The 18,663-nt window shown below is 41.3% G+C and overlaps 1 long non-coding RNA gene across 1 annotated transcript; it reads left to right on the forward strand.

Moving 5' to 3' along the window:
- Window positions 1-969: 969 nt before the first annotated feature.
- On the forward strand, window positions 970-8,115 carry LOC116545756. The gene is made up of 3 exons (XR_004266432.1): window positions 970-1,002; window positions 4,680-4,684; window positions 7,982-8,115. It is a non-coding gene; the product is annotated as an uncharacterized LOC116545756 (long non-coding RNA).
- The last annotated feature ends 10,548 nt before the right edge of the window (window positions 8,116-18,663 follow it).

The raw sequence follows: 18,663 nt of genomic DNA on the forward strand, positions 1-18,663 counted from the left end.
ACTTCCTCAGGAAAGCAAGGTTTGGAATGAGATTTGAAGTCTACAACAAGCAAGGTTATCAGAGAGAACAGCCCACTTTGTTTCACTAGCTTAATATGTCATTACCTTTTGTTAAGGCCAGTTGTGCCAGACACCAGTAACATTGGAGGCAATTACATTTTAGGAAAGAACAAATTTGAAGTGTAAAAATACATATACCACTTACCTAGCTCGAAGGAAAACAAATTTCCGTTATTTTTCTAATTAAATGATCCCTAGCCCTTCGCTTAGCTATCATCAGAATATGCTTCTTCCCTCTCTAGAGTGCGCCCTCTCACAAGAGCTCTGTGAATCACAGGAGTGCATACTCATTTCAGACAGTCACAACTGGCTTCTGTTGCCTTAAGGAGAAAAATCTGGAAGCCTGCTCAGTCCACCTAAGGACTGTGTTTCCTTCAGCTGTTGTCACTGTTACTACAACAGCGTTGCTAGGAGTCCAGCAGTCCAGCCCCATTGCTGATGTTTTAGTGAGTGAGGCTTGCGTTGGCACAGCAGAAGCTTCCACAGGCGTTAGGGGTAAAGAAGGAATAACGACCACGACACCCACAGGCCTCAGCCTCAAAGACCCCAAGCCTAGGTAGCAGCAAGCCTCCCTCTACCTCTAGACGAAGAAACCAGAACACACTAGAGCTCTTTGTCTTGAGGAGAAGAGACTATAGCTTCCTGAGGAAGAGGGACTCTAGAGAGGGAGGCTGAGGGAGAGTGTGACTGCGTGTGGGACATTGCTCTTGTGAAGGCCTAAAATGGCAAACCTGTCTCCCATCCCACTGTGTAGTTCCAGTGAAAGGTTATTATTATTATTATTACTTGAGATGGAGTTTTGCTCTTGTTGCCCAGGCTGGAGTGCAATGGTGCCATCTCGGCTCACTGCAACCTCCACCTCCTGGGTTCAAGCGTTTCTCCTGCCTCAGCCTCCCCAGTAGCTGGGATTACAGGCATGCGCCACCATGCCCAGCTAATTTTGTATTTTTAGTAGAGATGGGCTTTCTCCATGTTGCCCAGGCTGGTCTCGAACTCCTGACTTCAGGTGATCTGCCCGCCTTAGCCTCAGAAAGTGCTGGGATTACAGGTGTGAGCCACTGCGCCCGGCCTAGTGAAAGATTTAATAAAGCAGAGCTTCCCAATTAATGGGCCTTATTATGCTGGGGTGCTGCCAATGGATTATAAGTAGGGCAAGAATTATCGATTCCCTCAGGGTTTGGGGCAGTCAGGCAGAGCTTGAGGGAGCCAGAGCCTTCATGCCAATCACCACCAGCTGCTAGCAACTTAGTTGGGCTTTTTTGCAGAGGGCAGGCTCTGTAGAACAGAATGTAGAATTTTGCCATCCAGTCTCCACAGTCAACCAGCACTAAAGGAACTTCTGTCCCTCACTGCTTCACTGTTTCATGCTGACTATCCCTAAGGAGGTGATCAACCAACACGTCTTCTATTTGAGACTAGTGGAGGGAATGAAGAGAGAAAATACCAGTAGGCCCCGCTCCGGGTACTGGCCCCAAATTCATATCTTCACATATGTCTGTTTGCTGCTGATATGCTGTCTCAGAGGCATCCAAGTTAGCCATGTGGTGACTGCCTGTATGTTCTGAAAATTACATCATTATTTTGAAATACGGTGCTTCACATTTAAAAATTTGGATTTGGGCTGGGCGCGGTGGCTCATGCCTGTAACCCCAGCACTTTGGGAGGCCGAGACAGGTGGATCACTTGAGCTCAGGAGTTTCAGACCAGCCTGGGCAACATGGCGAAACCCCATCTCTACAAAACATACAAAACTTAGCCGGGTGTGGTAGTGTGCACCTGTATTCCCAGGTACTTGGGAGGCTGAGGTGAGAGGATGGCTGGAGACTGGGAGGTGGAGGTTGCAGTGAGCTGAGATTGCACCACCACACTACAGCCTGGGCAACAAAACCAGACACTGTCTCCAAAAAGAAAAAAAAATTGGATTGGATTTGGAATTCATTTGTGTTATCATACATATTTCATCATAGTGCTTATCAGTGAAAGAAAAGGAAGAGCTGTTGGACTTTTAAAATATATTTCAATTATTGCTAGGCCTGGTAGCACGTGACTGTAGTCTCAGCTACTTGGGGAGGCTGAGGCGAGAGGATCACTTGAGCCCCCGAGTTCAAATCCAGCCTGAGCAACGGGGCAATAGAGCAAGACCCTGTCTCTAAAAAAATAGAATTTACAAAAAATTAAACTTTTTTATTTTTTTACTCTAGCCACCAGTTGTCTAAAAAATTCAACTGTTGCAGTTTTGGAATAATTGTCAAACATGTTTTAAGTTGTTTTTATCACCTACTTGTGGGAACAAAGTTTCTTATCAATGGTGATAATAAAAAATTCAGAAAGTCATCAGTGGGCTGGGCATGGTGGCTCATGCCTATAATCCCAGAACTTTGGGAGGCTGAGGCAGAAGGATCACTTGAGGCCAGGAGTTCAAGACCAGCCTGAGAAATATAGGGAGACCCTGTCTCTACAAAAATTTTAAATTAAATTAAATTTTAAGAAATAAAAACAAGTAGTCATAATTAAAACTTTGATAGGGAACTGTGTGAAATCATTTCAAGCACAATGACGGACAGAAAAAGTTATATTTTACAGAAGCAAGCTCAGGTTTTTCATTAAACATTTTTGAAAATATTTTATTTATAAGTTTAACACAAAATTGAATATCTTTTAAAGTATGTTGGGCTGGACACAGTGGCTCACGCCTGCAATCCCAGCACTTTGGGAGGCCGAGACGGGTGGATCGCTTGATGTCAGGAGGCCGAGACCAGCCTGGCCAACGTGGTGAAACCCCGTCTCTACTAAAAATACAAAAATTTAGCTGGGCATGGTGGTGGGCACCTGCAATTCCAGCTACTTGGGAAGCTGAGACAGGAGAATCACTTGAACCCAGCAGGTGGAGGTTGCATGAGCTGAGATTGCACCATTGCACTCCAGCCTAGGTAACAAGAGTGAAACTCCATCTCAAAAAAATAAATTAATCAACTAAATATATCATATTTATTTTAATTATAATAATTACAGATAATTACTATGGGGTAACTTACAGATATTTACATCCCCATAAACCCACCATCAGTTAAAAATAAGTCAAAAATGCATTTAATACACATAACTTATTAAGCATCATAGCTTAGATCAGCTTACTTTAAACGTGCTGAGAACATTTATATTAGCCTGCAGTTGGGCAAATATCATCCAACACAAAGGCTAATAAAGCGCTGAATATCTCATATAATTATTAAATACTATACTGAAAGTGAAAACAGAATGGTCATATGGGCACTCAATTGGAGAATGTCTGTCGATGATATAAAAAAGTAATGGATGTTGTCAGTGAGTCCCATGTAGACACCCACAAATCCCCTCTAGTTTACCCCGGGTGCTGTAAAATATCATTTTCCACTTGTGTCATGATAGAAAATAGCTGAGAAACACTGAAATAAGAATTTTTTTTTTAAAGAGTTGCTTAAACCACTTTATTAATCAGGACTCATTTCATTGTTAAGTGGCAGAAGTCCAACCAGAACTAGCTTAAGCCAAGTAAGCAGTGGGAGTGGGGGAGTACATTTATGAACTCAAGAACCAAAAATGCATAAAGGCAAGGATGGCACTGGCCTCAGTGATGACTGAATGAAAGGGCAGTAACACAGCGAGCCTAGCTCACTCTCACTCACTATCTCTACATCTTCATTTCTCATTGCTGCTCTCAGAATATTTACTTTCCCACCTCCTCTGCCATCACATTTTCTTTCTTTTTCTGGGTTTTTTTTTTTGTGTGTGTGTGTGTGTTGTTGTTGTTGTTGTTGTTGTTGTTGTTGTTCTGTTTTGTTTTTTTTTTGAGACGGGGTCTCTGTCACCCAAGCTGGAATGCAATGGTACAATCTTGACTCACTGCAGTGCAGCCTCAACCTCCTGGGCTCAACCAATCCTCCCACATCAGCCTCCTGAGTAGCCAGGACTACAGGCACACACCACCATGCCTGGCTAATTTTTTGTATGTTTTGTAAAGATGGGGTTTCATCATGTTGCCCGGGCTGGTCTGTAATTCCTGGGCTCAAGTAATCGGCCCACCTCTTTCTCCCAAAGTGTTGGGATTACAGGCATGAGCCACCACACCTGACCTACCGTCATTTTATCTATGCAGGGCAGGGAAGAGGGCTTTCAACAGATTTGGACCTATATCTTTATAATTTGTGCCCTATAATAGTATGTAAAATTCTGGGGAAGGATTCTAATTAGCCCACCTAAGTTCAGGTGGCCACAGCAGGTGGTACAGGGTCTGTTGGCAAAATAGTCACCAAGGGAATCATGACTCTGATAGTCCCTGAACTTTTGTTTTCCAAAATCTGCATGTAGTTTAGTGTGCCTTTGGTCTGAAAAAGAAAGGATTGAAAAGTATCTGGAAGGGAATGCTATCACCTTTCTGATTACCTTCCAGGACTCGAGATGTTATAGAATTGAGAGGGCACTAGTCCTTCCCAAGTACATTATTAACTGAAGCCATCAAATAGCCTTGGGACTCTGTAGATTGACAGATGTATTCTCTAGCATAACAGACTTTAACATCCCTGACTTCTTTTCTGTATGTGTGTTAGTCTATTTTTCATTGCCATAAATAAATGCCTCAGTCTGTGTAATTTATAAAGAAAAGAGGTTTATTTGGCTTATGGTTTTGTAGGCTGTACAAGAAGCATGGGATCAATATCTGCTCTACTTCTGGTGAGGCCTCAGGAAACGTACTATGATGGCAGAAGGCGAAGGGGGAGCATGTGTGTCACATGGAGAGAGAGAAAGAGAGGAGAGAGGTACCAGGCTCCCTTTAAACAACCAGCTCTCCCATGAACTAACAGAGGAAGAATGCACTCATTACCAAAGGGAGGGCACCAAGTTATTCATGAGGGATCCACTCCCATGACCCAAAAACTTCCCACTAGGCCCCACCACCAACATTGGAGGTCATATTTCACCATGAGATTTGGAGGGACAAAGCATCCAAGCCACATCAGTATGGAGACAAGGAATACATACTGTAAGACAGAAAGGATGGCCCATGCTATACCTGGGTGTATCAATCAGGATAAGCTAGGATCTGCCAGGGTAACAACCTTCAAATCTCAGTGGCTCATGATAATAAAAACTTATTTCTCATTTAGTCTTCACGTCCATCATGAGTTGGCATAGGTCTCTGCTCATCATGATCACTCATGGACCCAGCCTAATGGGAAGAAAAGGTTTCAGAAGGGCTCACATTGACAATGAAATGCTCTGGCCTAGAAGTGACAGATTATTACCACTCAACTCACACTGCCCAACCCAATCCCAAAGAGACCAGAAAGTTAAATCCTACCATGAAGGAGAACAAGAAAAACTTGCTGAATAGCACTAATGTCTATAACACTGATTTACAACTGTATATATTGGAGAGTGGGTGAATGAAACCTACAAAAATGTCGTAGGTGATTTCTTAGTATTATTGTCCCTGATCTTAGAAAAATCCAATATGAAAATGCAAATTATTCAATCAGGTAAACTATGGGTTACTTATTCACGGTGCATGAATTATTTAATTTATAGAAGGATTCAGCTTAGAATCTTTTTTAAACTTTGAATTTCTTAACACATCTAAATATTTATTTACAGAACATTTACCAAAGAATTCTGGAACCTTGGTGTTGAACCTTAGGTTAACTCTTAATACACACAACTTTGAGTTTTTACTGTACCTTGCCCATCTGTGTTTCTAGGCAAAACATATACATTAATCGACAGTTTCTCTAGGTCAAGTTGTAAAGGGTCCATAGTTAGTCAAACCCAAGAAAAAGAAGACTGAAATGCACAGTATAATCAGAACAGTAAAATCAGTGACATTAATTCTGCAGAATAAGAAATTCACCCTCGGCTGGGTGCAGTGGCTCACCCCTGTAAACCCAGGACTTTGGGAGGCCGAGGCAGGTGGATCATGAGGTCAAGAGATCGAGACCATCCTGGCCAACATAGTAAAACCCCATCTCTACTAAAATACAAAAATTAGCCGGGTGTGGTGGCACGCACCTGAAGTCCCAGCTACTCAGGAGGCTGAGGCAGGAGAACTGCTTGAACCCAGGAGGCGGAGGTTGCAGTGAGCTGAGATCACGCCACTGCACTCCAGCCTGGTGCTTGGCAACAGAGCGAGACTCTATCTCAAAAAAAAAAAAAAAAGAAAGAAAAAAGAAATTCACCCACAAGAACAGGACAAGAGTAGTCTTTTTTTGTGAGATGTAAAGCTCCAGTTTTTCTTTCAGAAGTGGCTGGTGGGATTTGCCAACAAAACTCAATTGGCATGTTCACATGTTAAAATGAACAACAAAGTCCTGGGAAGAAACTTTATTCCCACAGCAATAATCCTATAATAGCCTATGGCAATGCCTTAACCCAAGGGTTAACCCCTTAAACTAAGGGCCAGAGCACACTTCTAGTCCTGTTATCTTCGACAATACGCCTCAAAATCATGGGCAACCAATGCATAGCCAAATTTTGCCACCTCTGACAAGGTGAGCTAAACATTCAATTTCCCTGCTCACAAACTGTCAGTTGGTCCCTGGGGCTGCTGCTTACCAAGTGCTAAGAAACTTGGTAAGCAGCAAAACTCCGCCTCAAAAAAAAAAAGGAAAGAAAAGAAAAGAAAACATGGCTCCCCAGAACTTGGCCAATGAACTTGAAGGTCTTCAAAAGTGGTAGAAGACATGGCACCAGGCCATGCATGATGGCTCACGCCTTTAATCCCCGCACTTTGGGAGACCAAGGCGGTGGATCACCTGAGGTCAGGAGTTTGAGACCAGCCTGAGACCAGCCTGGCCAACATGGTGGAACCCCATCTCTACTAAAATTACAAAAATTAGCTGGGCATGGTGGTGGGTGTCTGTAATCCCAGCTACTCAGGAGGCTGAGGCAGAAGAATCGCTTGAACATGGGAGGCAGAGCTTGCAGGGAGCCATGATCACACCACTGCACTCCAGCCTGGGCGACAAGAGCGAAACTCTGCCTCAAAAAAAAAAAAAAAAGAAAAGAAAAGAAAACATGGCACCCCAGAACTCATGGAATTTACAGCCCACTTGAGAGGAAAAGATCTGATTTTTTTTTAATTGCAATTACAAATATGAAAAAAAAAAAAAATAGGCCAGGCACAGTGGCTCATGCCTGTAATCCCAGCACTTTGGGAGGCCAAGGCAGGTGGATCACCTGAGGTCAGGAGTTTGAGACCATCCAGGCCAACATGGTGAGACCCTATCTCTACTGAAAATACAAAAATGAGCCTGGCATGGTGGTAGGTGCTTGTAATCCCAGCTACTGGGGAGGCTGAGGCAGGAGGCTTTCTTGAACCCGGGAGGTGGAGGTTGCAGTGAGCTGAGATCATGCCACTGCACTCCAGCCTCGGCAAGAAGAGTGAAACTCTGGTCAAAAAGAAAGGAGAGGGGAGGGAAGGGGAGAAGAGGGGAGGAAGGGGAGGAAGGGGAAGGAGGGGAGGGAGGGGAGGAAAGAAAGGAAGAGCCTTGAAGTATGCAGACAATATCACTAGCTCACTAAGAACAACTGCCCCATCCTCCAACCCCTTAATTTGCTGCCTTGCCCTAAGTGTTGATGGAAAATAGTGCTGCATGCCTAGGACATATCAAAGAAGAAGATAGGTGCAAGTTCTTTCTCAGGAGAGACTGGCAAATTTATTGGAGGCCAAGGCACCAGAAAAATCCTGACACCAGAAAATACAGTATTTCTGACATTAAATCATTTCTTTTTTTTAAAGACAGAATCTTGCTCTGTGCCAGGCTGGAGTGCAGTGGCATGATCTCAACTCACTGCAACCTCTGCCTCCTAGGTTCAAGTGATCCTCCTGCCTCAGTCTCCTGAGTAGCTGGGACTACAAACATGCACCACAACACCCAAATTTTTGTAGTTTTAGTAGAGACGGGGTTTCACCATGTTGGCCAGGCTGGTTTCAGTCTCTTGATGTCATGATCCATCCATCATGGCCTCCCAGAGTGCTGGGATTACAGGTGTGAGCCACCCTGCCTGGCCCATTCAGTCATTCTTTTACTTAGTTTTTTGTTCACGAATATTTTGCTAAGCCATGTGCTGGGCATTGGACAAGACGGGCATTGGACAAGACAGACATAGTCCCTGCTCCTATGAACCTCACATTGCAGTGAGGGAGATAATAAACTGTTAATTATGATATTACGAGGGTAGCACTGTGACACGAGAAACACTGATGACCATGGGAGCACAGGGGAGGGACCCGCAGCATGGTTGAGGAGGCAAAGGGAGAGACTCTAATGACATGTAAACTGAAGCCCGCAGGACAAATAGGAGTTTGCCAGATGAATGAGGTGGAGAAAGAGTGTCACAGGCAGGATGAACAGTCTGAGCAAAAGCAGCGAGGTAAGCCACTCAATTCAAGAACCAGAAAAAGAATGCATAGCAAGATCATAGAGCGCGAGAGGGCAATAGGGGACTAACGGGGAGTGAAGCTAGAGAAATAATTAGAGAATCTTACAAACCATGGAATCAAAATTTGGACTTTACGCTAATGGCGGTGAGAGTTGTAAGCAAGGGAGTGTCATGAACCAGTTTGCATTTTAGAGAGATGAGTCTAGTTGCATTGAGAAGAAAGGTGCCCAGTTAGAAGGTAGCACGTAGCCAAGCCTCAAACTCTTTCTTCCCATGTTACATCAAGCAAGTTTAAAACAACCGTGTGTTTAAAATGGTACAATTACTGGATGGTAAAGCCTCCATCAGGCTGAATAGCTTAGGTGCCACATATAGCTATAGTCATGCTAGAAAGTCCCTTAGACCTATTGGATATGAGAGACAAATAAATATTTCTTGTGTTAAGCTACCAAGATTTGGAGTTGACACTATGCCATAACCTAGTATATCCTCAACTACTTGTCCCTATAAACTTGTGGGGACAGAAGTGAGGAGGCAGATGGAAGGTTTAAATAAATTATTCCTTCTTTTCCTCTGCCTGAGGAATAGCTGTCTCCCTTCCTCCATTCATTCCTCTTTCTGGTGCACTTTATATTATACACGGACACTTTCACTCCATTTCACATTCACATTCAATATACATATTTTCTGGTGGAAAGCAAATTGTTCTAAAAGGTAATCTTTTAAGATACTTTCTTGAGATATCTTGCATTTCTGTAAGATAAACAAAAACTTGCTGGACTATAAGCACTAATTTTCACATTTAAAAACCAATAGACTGTTTCTTCAAGCCCTACTCTGCCTTCTCCATAAGAGATTCAGTGTCTCACTGATGTGTCAAAATAGCTTAAGGTTCTTAGCCAGTCAAAAACCAGATCAAAGTGTGCTGAAGCTGAACAGTTGAGTCCATTGTACTAAGGATCATCAACCAAAATGATCACATTTCTGGCGTGTCCTGATAAAATGGAAAAAGCATCACAGAAATAAAATATTGCCACAGAGGTGCCTGTTTTTATAAGCAAATATGCTGGCAAGACCTATTTAGTAGCAAGCAGCTTTTATGAAAGGCAGCACTGTAGGCCATTAACTCTTGTTCCATGTAAACTACCCAAAGTCGGGATAGGGAAAGTTGGAGGAAAGCGGCAGTTGGCATCTGCTGATTTGATGGAAAGTTGGCAAGATGTCTAGGATGTGAGCTCTGAGAATTTTGGGGGGAAATATTGATGGATAAAAGTTGAGAAAGCTATTATTTTAAAAGCACAAGCATCAAGATTGGGAAGTAGATATGTGAATTTATCTTTAGTTCCAGCTGCTCCTTTTAGGGGAGAGGGTTGGAGAGAACCCTTGAATGGGTCCTTCAGTTCCATACATTGAAAGAAAGTACCTGCCCTTTGTTTTTGATTTGTTTGGTTTTTTTTTAATGTTCTTCAATCCTATCCTTTGTTCTTGATGGAAACTATGGAGCAACTTGAATGAAGACCCTTTTAGATTGATGAACTGAGTTTTGATTTGTGATAGAAATTGTTGCAAAAATAGCTGTGTGTAGTTGAACTAGAGTTACTTTATGTTTCTGCAGGACTTTTTCACCTGAGGAAGTGTCCTGTGCCTTATACCTACTGCTTATCCTTCTGGAGATATGTCTTCTCCCATTTGAGTTATCACACACAGAAGATGAGGAATTAAGCCAGGAAGAGGGCATGGTGGCTCGCTTGTAGTCCCAGCACTTTGGGGGAGCCAAAGGGGGAGGATTGCTTGAAGCTAGGAGTTCAAGATTGTGCCACCGCACTCCAGCCTGAGCAACAGAGCAAGACTCCATCTCGAAAAAAAAAAAAAACAAAAAAGCATACAAGTCCTGACAAGATGGTAAGGAATTACTAGGCCAGAATTAAAGGTTAAATATTTACCAGCGAGGTGAATAAGAGCAAAAGAAACATTTTCTCTAAGGGTTCTTGAGAATCATAAATTTTTGAACTTTCACTTTGAATAATTCACAGAGCAGGTGGCATCAGGAAAGAAGTCAAAGCTTGGAGCACCCACAAATAGGAGATCCTCCCCTCAAAAAGCTAGGACCCCCAGAGTGCTACACCTTCAGGAAAAGGATGAACCAGAGTTGGGACTGTCCTCACATGGGATTACAACCCAAGTCTGATTCTCTGGGTTGTTCACAGAACGTCCAGGCTTGAGCTAGGTTTAAGGAAATGCCATATTGCTGGTACCCCCAAGTACTTGACAGAAACAAACACATATGTTTGGAGAAAGAAACCTTTATCCTTGATCTCAAATTATTCTTACAAATAATTTTTAAATGCAGTGAGGAACACATGGTCAAAGATAACCAAGCATGGGCATGATGGCACACATGTGTAGTCCTGGCTACTTAAGAGGCTGAGACAGGAGGATCACTTGAGCACAGGAGGTTGAGGCTGCAGTGAGTCATCATCATGTCACTGTACTCCAAGCTGGGCAAGAGAGCAGCATCCTGTCTCAATAAAAGATGACCAAGCACACAAGAAAACTAGACCCAAAAAGCAAGAATCACTGGCTACAACCAACAATAAAAACAGACCCTCAAAAACTTCAGATAGTGGAATTACCATATACAGACTATTAAATAACTGTGAGGTGGCTTACCATTTTTAATGAAATGAAAAATAAGCTAGATCAAATCTACAGAGAATAGGAAACTCTAAAAAGTGACATTGAAGACTTAAAAAGAAACCAAATAAAACTTATAGCAAAACAAATAACTGAAGTTTAAAACTCAATGCTTCAGTAGTCATATGGTGCTACTGAAGGGCAAATAATGAACCAGAAATTAAGACAAAATAAATTATCTATTATGCTACATAGAGAGACAAAACAATAGAAGATAAAAAAGAGAAAGTGAGAAATAAAGAAGATAGAAGATGTTCTAACACAGTCACTTCTCATTATTGACAAGAGTTATGTTCTATAAAGTCATTGTGAATACTGGATTAGTGAATACTAAACCATTGTTCCTAGGAGAAATAAAAGGTTAAGTTCCTATGAGCATCTGTTCATAATTATTTCATTAATTAATCAATATGTAACTTTGTTTTATGTGTGTTTGTGTTTAAAGGCAGCTTATTTAACATACTCATGGCCAACAGCACTATAACTCATGTTTGAATGAAGCTTATCTAACACACTGATTTTCACAGCCTTCTTGCACCAAAAAAGCTTTTAAACAGAGAAATCACCAACAAAAAAGCAAAAGCAAAACCAAAACACTAAATAGATAGCAAAAAGGACATGTGTTTACGGTGTGAAAGCTGAAGCAAAGAAGGCAGAGCATCACCTTGTTTGACCTCAGCTGGGAACATGTACATCAGGTGACTCCAATTTTTTGCCACTCTGAGAATGTCCATGAATGACCATGAAAATAAGATTAATTTTGGGGTCACAAATAGATTTTAGCAAGTAGATGAATCTGCACATATGCAATACACAAATAATGTAGATTGATTATACTTGGAGTTCCAGAGAGACAAAGAGGAAAGAAAGATGGGGAAAAGGTAACATTCAGAAACAAAATGACAGAATTTCTTAGAACCTATGAAAGACACCAACTGACAGATTAAAGAAAGCCAAAGCAGAATAAATGAAAAGAAACCCACTTCTTGGTGCATAACAGTAAAAGTACAGAAAGTCTGAGAAAATCTTAAAAGCAACCAGAGACGAAGACAGAAAAACATCAAATAACAGTAAGACTGACCTCTAACTTCTTATCAGCAACAGTGGAAGCCAGGGAAAAGTGAAATGTTGTAGGAAAAGAAAATAACTGCCAAGAGTGTCCAAAACCCAGAGGGCCAGGAAAGGTGGCAGGGAAAAGGGAGGAAAAAAAAAAGAACATTGGGAGATTAAGGTGAGTGGATCACTTGAGGCCAGGAGTTCAATATCAGCCTAGCCAACATGGTGAAACCCTGTCTCTACTAAAAAATGCAAAAATGAGGCCAGGTGTGGTAGCTCATGCCTGCAATCCTAGCACTTTGGAAAGCCGAGGTGGGCAGATTGCCTGAGCTCAGGAGTTCAAGACCAGCCTGGGCAACATGATGAAACTCTGTCACTACTAAAAATACAAAACATTAGCAAGGCATGGTGGCACACCTGTAATCCCAGCTACTTAGCAGGCTGAGGCACGAGAATTGCTTGACCTGGGAGGCAGAGGTTGCAGAGAGCCAAGATTGCTCCACTGCACTCCAGCCTGGGCAACAGAGTGAGACTCCATCTTAAAACAAATAAATAATAAATAAATAAATAAAATGGTGGTTATAAAAATGTCATCATACAAAATAGGAATTTTAGAAATGGTAAATATTATTGAGGCTACTAGTGTATTTTAAAACTTCTGAGCCAGGCACAGTGGCTCACACCTGTAATCCCAGCACTTTGGGAGTCCAAGGTGGGCGGATCACCTGAGGTCGGGAGTTCGAGACCAGGCTGACCATCAAAAAGTGGGTGAAGGATATGAACAGACACTTTACAAAAGAAGATATTTATGTGGCCAGGAAACATGAAAAAAAGCTCATCATCAAAAAATCTGGAGACCACAGATGCTGGAGAGGATGTGGAGAAATAGGAACACTTTTACACTGTTGGTGTGAGTGTCAATTAGTTCAACCATTGTGGAAGACAATGTGGAGATTCCTCAAGGATCCAGAAATAGGAATACCATTTGGCCCAGCAATCCCATTACTGGGTATATACCCAAAGGATTATAAATCATTCTATTATAAAGACACATGCACACATTTGTTTATTGTGGCACTGTTCACAATAGCAAAGATCTGGAACCAACCCAAATGCCCATCAATGATAGACTGGATAAAGAAAATGTGGCACATATACACTGCGGAATACTATGCAGCCATAAAAAAGGATGAGTTCATGTCCTTTGCAGGGACATGGATGAAACTGGAAACCATCATTCTCAGCAAACTGACATAAGAACAGAAAGCCAAACACCACATGTTTTCACTCATAAGTGGGTGTTGAACCATGAGAACACAAGGACACAGGGTGGAGAACTTCACACACTGGGGCCTGTTGGGGGCTGGGGGGGCTAGGAGGAGTATAGGAGGGGGTGGGGAGATTGGGGAGGGATAACATTAGGAGAAATATTTAATGTAGATGATGGGGGGATGGAAGCAGCAAACTGCCATGGCATATGTATTGCATGATCTGCACATGTACCCCAGAACTTAAAGTATAATAAAAAAATAGACTTCCAAACAACTCAGACTTTTTAAAAAGAAAGAAATCATAGATCAATGTGATGACATCACACTTTCCTGGGCCATACCTGAGGGGGAAAAAAAAGAAATCATAGATCATAATTAAACAAGAAATATTTTCAATTGAATGATAAAAAAATCTAAATATAAAATCTTGTGGGATTTACCCACAACAAAATTAAACAGATGTTACTATTCTGCCTTATTCTCTATACATGCTTATTTATATTTTAGTGCTGTATTTGTAAGAAATAAAATGTTACATCTCTATTCCTTTATCATCCCTTCCCTCTCTAAAGTAATTACTATCCTAAAACTGGTGTGTATCTTTCCCTGTCTCAAAAAATGCATATTATATATATATATAGCTTTACCAGTGCACCAACTGGAGCAATGTGAGGCAGCCAGTTGCCAGGTCGTGACTTGGAGGCTGGAAGAATGACCAAGTGTCGTGTGAGACCAAGAATTTTCATGAAGGGAAGCCTTCCACATAAGCCTCCAGCAGAACCCAGGCTAGGCCCTCCTGACCAAAACGGAGTCAGATGTATGCTGTGATCAGACAGACAGGGTCTCACTCTGTCACCCAGGCTGGAGCTCAGTGATGCAATCTCAGCCCACTGCAACCTCCGCCTCCCGGGTTCAAACGATTCTCATGCCTCAGCCTCCTGAGTAGCTGGGAATACAGGCAGGTGCTACCACTAAAGGCCTTATATTTGAGTCTACCTATAATCTTGGGGTTTTGTTTACTATTTGGGGTGGGTGGCAAACAGACTTGAACTCTATATGAAAGAGTGGACAGCTTTCATGGGCCTCTACAGAAAAAGTAAAATGACAGAGTAATTCTCATTCTGGTTTTGGTCATATTTGTTTTGCTATGTAAGATCTCCTAGGAGACAATGCAAGGTTTTGCTTATTCTAATTTGTGGCCTGGATGCCTATACTTTCTGTGAGACTAGAGATCATCATGAGGAAAGGCCAGCTGTTATGACAAGCACCTGTGCTTCAGGGAATAGGACAAATTTGTTCCATTGTACCCAGAGGATGTCATATGATGCCTAGCACTGTTGAGAAGCTTTTCACGAAATTCTATAAGGAGACATGCCCTGATATCAAACATTCCATAGGCTGATGTCACTCAGAAGATGACGGGGGTCAGGTGTGAGCTATAATTGGTACAGAAATACTGGATATGGCAGAGCCTGCAGCAAGCCAGTCGGAATGTGCCCCTTGTAAAAGTGCATTTACAAATCTTCCCATGACTGTGGCTTTGAGCAAGTGACAGGACCTAGAAATCTGTGTAGGGCCAATAGCTGAGGTCATTGTCAGCAAAAACAATTAAAGTTGTTTTTTTATTCTTGTTGACTTTCTAAGTTGTTTACCTCAAGTCTGTTGCTGCAGAAGAAGGAAAAGGATAAAGATAATAGAAGTCTGGCCAGGCCCAATGGCTCACACCCGTAATCCCAGAAATTTGGGAGGCCAAGGTGGGCAGATCACTTGAGGCCAGGAGTTCGAGACCAGCTTGGCCAACATGGTGAAACCCCTTCTCTACTACAAAAATTAGCCAGACATGGTAGTGCACATCGGTAATCCCAGTTACTCAGGAAGCTGAGGAATGAGAATTGCTTGAACCTGGGAGGCAGAGTTTGCAGTAAGCTGAGATAGCACCACTGCACTCCAAACAATAGACGTTCTACAGGACAGGGATATAGGACTTGTGATTTCTACCAGTGTTACTGTTGTCTCAGACCATAGCAGCCTTCAGGGCTTGCCGATATTTCCTGCACTGATGGATGCAGGGTTGCCCTTCCTCAGGCCTAAAGGAAAAGCGAGTGCAATCAACATGAGGTTGCCAAGCCTTCTGGTTTCTGAAAAGTGGGAGATCAGGCTGGGCATGGTGGCTCACACCTGTAATCTCAGCACTTTGGGAGGCCGAGGTGGGCAGATCACCTGAAGTCAGGAGTTCAAGATCAGCCTGGCCAACATGGTGAAACCCCATCTCTACTAAAGATTTAAAAAATTAGCCAGGTATAGTGGTGGATGCCTGTAATCCCAGCTACTTGGGAGGCTGAGGCAGGAGAATTGCTTGAGTCTGAGAGGCAGAGTCTGCTGTGAGCCGAGATTGCACCACTGCACTCCAGCCTGGGCGAGTGACACTCCATCTCAAAAAAAAAAAAAAGAAAGAAAGAAAGAAAAAGAAAAGTGGGAGATCAGGTATTTTATTTTGAAACATGTTTTATAAACTATCTTGATGTATAAGTGACATGCCAAAGTATATATGCATTTATGTATAATTTGAAGAGTTTGTCATATAAACCCATGAAACCACCTGATATGGTTTGTCTCTGTCCCCACCCAAATCTCATTTTGAATTCCTATGTGTTGTGGGAGGAACACGGTGGGAAGTAATTGAATCATGGGAGCAGGTCTTTCCCATACTGTTCTCATGATAGTGAATAAGTTTCACGAGATCTGATGGTTTTATAAAGAGGCATTTCCCTGCACAAGCTCTTTTTTTGCCTGCTTCTATCCACCTAAGATGTGACTTGCTCCTCCTTGACTTCTGCCATGATCGTGAGACTTCCCCAGCCACATGGAACTGTAAGTCCAATTAAATGTCTTTCTCTGGTAAATTACCCAGTCTCAAGTATGTCTTTATCAGTAGCGTGACAATGAACTATTACACCACCCTAATCATGATCATGAACATATTCATGATTTACCTCATGCTGTTTTACAATCTGCCTGCACTTTCCAAGGCCTTCAAGAATCCAGTGATTTACTTTCACTGTAAGAGAATAGTTTGTGTTTTCTAGAATTTTATGTGAATGGAATCATAAAATATTTACTCCTCTTTTCCTAATGTTTTTCATACTGCATAATTATTTTAGGATTTAGCAATATTGCTTATGTGAATAGTCCATTTGTATTGCTGAGTAATATATATTCTGTGGATATGCCACAATTTGGATAAATAATTGGATGTATTCCAGTTTGGGGCTGTTCTATGAACATAGGCATATAATTCTTAAGATGCATAAATGTTTTATTTCTCCTGTGCCAATAGTACAGTGTATGTGAATGCTTCACTTTTAAAGGAACTAACGAACTATAACCTAACTATACCATTTGCATTCCCATCAACAGTATGTGAGCCTTCCTGTTTCTCTACATTCTTGCCAATACTTGGTATGGTTAGTCTTTTTAATTTTAGTTGTTTTAATAGTTGTATACTGGCATCTTTCTGTGATTTTACTGCATTTTTCTTCTATTTTATGGTATTGAACGTTTTGTGTCTATTTGCCACCTGTATATCTTCTTTGGAAAAATGTTTGTTAATGTCTTTGCCTATTTTTAAATGAATGTTGGTGATAGTTCCTTTTTCATTAATAAATAGACATGTATAACAAAAAAGACAATTGCCTGGCCTAATATATAGAGAGAGAAGAAAGGCCAAAAATTAATGGATTAAGCAGCCACCTCAAGAAGTTATAAACAGAAAAACAAAAACCAAAGGATGGAGAAAAAAAAAAAAGAAAGAAACAAATGGCATAGTAACCATACATAAAACAGAGAAAATTGATAGAGCCAAACTTTTTTTTTTTTTTTTTTGAGACAGTTTTGCTCTTGCTGCCCAGACTGGAGTGCAATGACGCAATCTTGGCTCACTGCAACCTCCGCCTCCTGGGTTCAAGTGATTATCCCACCTCAGCCTCCTGAGTAGCTGGGATTATAGGTACCTGCCACCATGCCCGGCTAATTTTTGTATTTTTACTAGAGATGGGATTTCACCATGTTGATCAGGCTGGTCTTGAACCCCTGACCTCAGGTGATCCACCTGCCTCAGCCTCCCAAAGTACTGGGATTGCAGGTGTGAGCCACTGTGCCCGGCCAAAACTTTTTTGTTTTTTTTTTTAAGAGTAATTAATAAAATTGGCAAATTTGTAGTGAGATTATTTGAGAAAAGAAGAAAGAGGAAGAGAAGATACAAATTACCAAAACAGAATCAGAGATGAAAAGGGTACTTCATGCATATGTTGAAAACATTTTTTTAAATAAATAAGACACAAATTACCAAAACTGACCTAAGAATAAATTAAAAATATGAACACATTTATAATAAGTAAGATAATCAGTAATCAGACACCTTCCAACAACAACAAAAATGTCCAAAAAGGCTACCAAACATTTAAAGAATTAACATTGATCCTTCTCAATTTCTTCCAAAAACTAGAAGCAAAAGGAACACTTCTTAACTCATCCTGTGAAACCAGCATTACCCTGAAACCACAGCCAAAGGCAGAACAAGAAAAAAAAATTACCAACCAATATCCTTTATGAATAGAGATGTAAAAATCCTCAAGGAAATATTAACAAACCAGATTCTGCAGCATAAAAAAAGGATTATAAACCATGATCAAGAAGGCTTTACCTACAACAGCAAGAGTAGTTTACATAAGAAAATTAATCAATGTGGTAAACCACAACATTAATTGAATGAAGGAAAAAATCCACATGATTGCCTCAATTGACACAGAAAAAGCATTTGACACCCTTTCAGAATAAAAACTCTCAGAAAATTTAGAAGCAAACTTTCTCAACCTGATAAAGAACATTTATGAAAAACCCACAAATGATATCACCCTCAATAGAGAAAGACTGAAAGATTCCCACCTAAGTTCAGGAATAAGACAAGGTGCTCTCTCTCTCCACTGTCATTCAACATTGTACTGTAAGTTCTAGTCAGGTCAGTGGGACAAAAAGAAAAAACAGCATCCAAATTAGAAAGGAAGTTATAAAATTATGTCTGTTCACACATAACATAATCCCATATACAAAAAATTGCAAAGATTCCAGAAAAAAAATTTACTTGCGCTAACAAATGAATGCAGCAAAT

Source organism: Sapajus apella, unplaced genomic scaffold (assembly GCF_009761245.1).
Source record: "Sapajus apella isolate SASKATOON/1434 unplaced genomic scaffold, GSC_monkey_1.0 scaffold362, whole genome shotgun sequence".
In the NCBI taxonomy this organism is placed as follows: domain Eukaryota; kingdom Metazoa; phylum Chordata; class Mammalia; order Primates; family Cebidae; genus Sapajus; species Sapajus apella.